Below are 6,050 nucleotides of genomic sequence, written 5' to 3'. Positions count from 1 at the left end.
TGCGGATGTTGCAGTGGTAATTCATGATGCTTTTGGATGTTTCTAGATCATGTGCCTTTTGTGTTGTTGGTTTGCATTGATCGTTGTGCCTGTAATTGATGATTTTATCTGGTGTGTTAGTGTTCTTCATATTTGTGGCCGACCAGATGCTTGTAGTGTGTTGCAAATGTTCATGCATAATTCTTGGAGGTGTTTCACATTCGAGGCGTGTGATATGGGTCTATGTTATGTCTTAGTCGACATTGCTTGGTCGGCATTTGATTTTGTAGCGTGTGTGGTTATATTTTTGTAATTAAGTGATGTATGTTGAGTTGACCTTGTTGATCTGAACACAAGAGTTGATGTCGTGTATAAATAAATGTATTATCTTTGTAATTGAGTGTGCGATGTGTATGGATGAGAATTAGAATGTATGTGCACTGAATGTATACATATTTTGGAGGCAGAGAAGAAGTGTGAGAAGAAGAAAGTTGTTATGTGTTTAACCGAAATTGTAACCAGGCATTAAGGAGATGCTATTTCTTCAGTTCATGATCTTCCAGATGTAATCTGCATCTGTTTGTTAGATAGCGAGTCTTCCCTGGGTTGTAGCCCTTGTTGTTTTTGAGCAGTGAGCTCTAGGCAGTGTGCCTGAATGCATGTGCATTCGCCATTATAATATTTCATATACTTTTTGTAGACACTGAAAATTTGTCCCAAGTCTTCGATGATACTTTTCACTAACCTTTTTCATCTAAACTGGTTAAATAATTCTTAATTATTTAATTATTTTTCTTCTAAACCATTAATTAAATAATCTTTATTATTTAATTAATATTCATCACTATCTCTTTCTAATCAATTAACCTTGATCTTAATCAACTAGTCCTAACTATTCCTCTTTGATTAATAGTTCACTTAATTATTTAATCCCTTTATTCTAAGCTAATTATTCTTTCATGATTAAATAATTATTTTACTTATTTAATCCCTTTCTTTAAATTATTCTAATTAATTTTTTTTTAATTTATTTAATTACCATGTGTGGGTGAAATAAATAAATTTTATTTATTTATTTATGACCCCACTTAGCTCTTCCTCTTTCTAATTTTTATTTCCAATTATCTCTTCCACGTTTTAATTTTTATCTCCCTTATCTCTTCAACCTGCTAATTTGGTATTTATGAAAAGATAATTAAATATTTTTTTATTTATTCTCATAATATCTCTCCATTTTCTTTCTTCTATCTTCATCCTTCCTTGAATGGCAGCTCTGATGTGCACTCAATCAAGTCCGTCCATCTAACCAAAAATCTTTTCAATCTTAGCCATTCAATCAAATCCCATTTTTTTCTATAAATTGAGCTCTCATTGCTCATTTTTTACAACCACGCTTTGAGTATCCTTATGCTGCCTAAATCATTTTTCTATCATATCATCATCTTTCTTTTAATAAACTTGCTTTTTAGGTGAGACCCACAACAATTTGAAGGAGAAAGAAGAACAATGGAGGTTAATGAAGGGAACATCTGCATATGGTTTGTGTTATTTTGAATGTTTGATCTTCATTCCTTTATTGAGTGTATTAGGATTTGATTTCATTGCAATTTATGTTTATGGTATCCTAATCTATTGCTTTGATGGTTATTCCGAATTTCTTAGTTACACTTCTAACAAAGTATCATCATATTGTGGGTAGGTTCCCACAGTGGTTTTCCCCTTGACCGAGTTTTCCATGTCAAAAATCTTGGTGTTATGTGTGTTCTTAATGTGTTGCTAATTTATGCTTTCATGCTTAATTATCAGATCTGATAATAAGTTTGATTTGTGTAAGTTTGCGAGACAACTGATTCACCCCCCCTCCCCACTCTCAATTGTCTGTCGGTAATCAAAGCTATTTCATCATTTATTTCCATTATATTCCATTTTATTTCTCATAACTATAGCAATTAGGAATAGCGCTTCATGTAACCTTAGTTGGGGGGATGATACTCAAGTTACCAATTGTAATGATATTGAATGAATAGCTTTCTCTCTACCTTTGAACCAAACTGTGGTTGTTCATACACATGTAGTAATAATTTTTTCATGCCAAATCAACCAATCTAGGATAAATAAATTCAACACAAGATTTGGAGTTCTACTATTCATTCAAATAGGTTGTTTAATAGTGAATAAATAAGGGGAGATGGTAGATTTCATTATAGAGGAGAATAGATAAGCTATGAGGTTTGAAGTGCCATAGATAGGTGACAACCTGGTTAGAAGAGAATCGCTATATCATGCAATGATCTTAAATGATGGGGATTGCTTATCAATTTTCTAGATTGGCATGTAAAGGTCTCCAAATTTCTTTGTCACCTATTCTCACACATGGCCATAAAATTCTAGAAAGCTAAGGCTACTGCATTATCTCATCATTATTTAATTCAAAATTTACTAGTTAAAAGGAGTTTGAGCATTCATTTTCCAAATATGGCTCGGGAAGAATTTTTTTATAACTAAGAGTAAGAGGGGTAAATGTTGGGCCTCATATCCAACCACTTACATTTAAATGAACAACAACAATGAGTGCTTGAGAGGGGGTGCGACCAAGAAATGAGTAAAGTAAGAGTGGACCCACAAGCTCATCTATCCCTACAATCTCATCTATCCCTACAATCTCTACAATTCATGCATCTTCTTGTGTGCATGAAGCTTTCCTTGAACACTAAGCTACTTCTTAATTTCCTACCCCACTAGTAAGGATGTGCTTTCTGAAAACCCTAGTTCAAAAACTTCATGAAACTCACCTTGTGGTCACAATTGTAACTGGTACCACAAGAAAAATACAAGCAGTTCAAATATCCCTTTCATGGGTAAAAAGAAATAAAAATCAGCTTCAATCTCCATCATGAGCAAACAATAGACAATGACTCCTTTAAAGCCCTCGTGTGATCACATCACTTGCAAAGGGTAGGGCAACAAGAAAAACAACTCTTACAAAAGCACAACCACTTATAGTAGAACGAGAAACCAACTCTAAAATGAGGTACATATTTGCAGAGAAATAATTTTGAGTTTAGATTGTGGAGTCCACATCCCTTGAAGCTAGTGGTGAGGGGCATTCATTTAATAAACCACTTTTGGATTGGATAGACTAGCCAAAAGAAGGGCAACATTCGTGCACTCATAGCTAAAGATTGCACATAGGGGAGACAAATAGGAAGAAGAACAATTTCCATATCTATAATAGTATATCCTAGAGTAATTATCTCAAATAAGAAGGTATTAGAGAGAATTGATCAACAACTATACAGTTGACTCCTTCCAAATTTGCATGGGCAAATATTGCCTTGTCGCTATAGAAGAAAATGCAACAACTTAAGCTGCAATATGAGAAGTGAAGGAAAGATAAAGATGAAATGCTTGATCAATTTTTGTTTCAAATATTCAACATAAGGATGAGGAAATAAAGAGATTAAAAGACAACATTGATCAAATGTCTCTCATTGCACCCCAAATTGTCAAATGTGAGCCACCTACAAGGGTTTATGCCTTATTTTTAAGGTAGCAATATCTAGGTTTTCAATTTATGCAGTTATATTATGATCTATCATTCTCCATGGCTACCTTTAGGCGATTCTTCAATATTTTTCAAGGTTAACTATAACATTGCAAAATACTCTATGTGAATTTTTTTTGCTTAATTATGCTCTACCCCATGACATCAAATAGAACCCACTGCTTTATGTGTGGGGTTTGCATCTATGAGAATTTTTCGTATTCGTAAAATGAAACCAATAGAGGGAAATAGATGCACGAGTATAGGGAATTGGAGAAATCAATTTCTTGGTCTTATACTAGAGTCATAAAACCTATATAAGATGCTAGATATTTGGTTTACCATTGTTAGCTAACCAAATATTTATGATCAAATTTTGGCATACAAGAATTTCAATTACACCATATTTGTACAAATGGCCATAATTGTAGGACAAGAGGTTGTATAATTCATTCCAAGGAGGTGGCATGGGCTAATTGATGAATTGTAAGGAAATGAACCTCATTTTTTTGTATAACTTTCATGCGATAATTTAAAGAGCACATAAATACATAAGGATTGCAAAGGACTATAAAATACTTTAGGATCTCTTCTATTTCAACCACCATTACTATGGTGGCATATTCCACATTGACAAGGAATAGTGCCTTCTAATGATAGAGTAGGGGAAGCCAGGTGGAGCATATTAGAGAAGATGAAAGGATACTCTCAACATACTGGTATCACAACCTTGGGGGACTTTAGAAAATTGGCTTTGATGTAGAATCAAATGCCACCTCTTGCTAGAGGGAAAGAATGAAATTAGGCTGGGGAAGTGATGGATTCCCAAATTGTGTTTTAAATGCTACCTTTTTCTTTGTTATTTCCCAAGAACTACTAAACTTTCATACAATTTCATGATATTTTATAAGTTTATGTTAATATGGTGCACTGAACATAGTTGTCAATGCTTTAATGAAATTTACATGTATATATAATTATTAATTGACATGTGATAGGATAACATGATTAATCTTGATAAATAAGTGTTTTTGTAAAAAAGACTAACCTATTCTATAGCAAGGAAAGAAAAAAGAGATAGCCATCGATAGGTAGCACACAAGTACCTACAACCAAAGTGCTTACAACAACAATGAGAAAATGTAATATTGCAACCAAGAGAGGTATGATTTTATATCAACATGCAAATTAGTGTTGAGCTAACCATGGCTAAGGAAGATCTTGTAGCTTCATAAGACTCGTACTACCAAAAAATGATTATAGAATCAAGGACTCTTATACTGTAGTTAATGTCAATATTTTTTAACATTACATGATTCTATTGCCTATCCACACATGACTTTGTGATCAAATATTATCTCTTATGTTAGCAGAGTTATGCTAAGACTTTGTTTCTTAGTCTTTGAGTTGTTTTCTTTTTGAAAATAATTCCCTCTTTGCATAACAAGGACGAGTGACATATCTAGTGATGAGTCCAAATAAGTTAGGATTAAGTTTATAGACTACAAATAACAACGGATCAAATGGTCAAGTATTTGATATTTTCTATTTTTAAATAAGCAATCGAATTCCAACAAGTTTTATCTTCATCTCTATGAAGTAACTGGCATGAATCATTGATTGTTAGCCAACTATTTTGTGCAATGAGTGTACATACCCCAGTAAAGGCCCAGTTGAGGTACAATGCTACTTTGTATTTTAATTTGTTAATATTGTTGCATTCAATTGTTATTTAAAGATAGTTAAATATTCATGTAACAATTGTTGATTAGTAGTTAGTATCGGATTTTCAATTGAATTTTCCATTTAACATACTTGTTATCTATGATAGTAATACTATCACCACTTTTTTAATCCTTTAGTTAATTGCTTATTTAGTAATGTTTAGCTTTTGATTCAATGGTTTTTTTAATGAATGAAAGGTATATTAGGGACCCCAAAAATACCTTAGTGTACAAACAATACACACATCATATCAAGTGTATGTCCTTGGATGCTAATTTACTGTATCCTATTACAATTGATGGTTGCTTAATGTAAGATAACTTTGTCCTTTAAGTAGAAGTACATGACCATACTTCTCTAGACTATTAGTTATAGATAACCATACAAGCCCATGGTTTTAAGGTTAGTCTTCCAAGGGGTCGATTAAGGAAAACTTGACCCTCATAGTTTAGAATTTTTTATAAGATTTTCAAATATTGCCAATTAGGTATAATTAGACAACAAACATCATGGAGGATTCATTTGCCAAAGTTTGTGAATTGTTAGATTAGGATTGTGACCTAATTCACCTAGAGATTAAATTCACAGAGAATTTTTGATTTATGTAGAGTTTAAGACAATCAACAAGATTAGCTTTCTAAACACTATTGAATTAATTTATGTCACATCAACATTATTCATCATCATTACACTAAAAACAAAATACTCTAATTTTCTCAATTTCATTTTGAAAACTAACATTTTTAATATTAATGCCCAACTTCTCTAAACTAAATAAATCTAAGTTATTTTCTAATTAATT

The sequence above is a fragment of the Cryptomeria japonica genome, chromosome 11 (assembly GCF_030272615.1).
Source record: "Cryptomeria japonica chromosome 11, Sugi_1.0, whole genome shotgun sequence".
Classification (NCBI taxonomy): domain Eukaryota; kingdom Viridiplantae; phylum Streptophyta; class Pinopsida; order Cupressales; family Cupressaceae; genus Cryptomeria; species Cryptomeria japonica.
The sequence above is the reverse complement of the archived record's forward strand: the minus strand, read 5'-3'. Positions refer to the sequence as shown.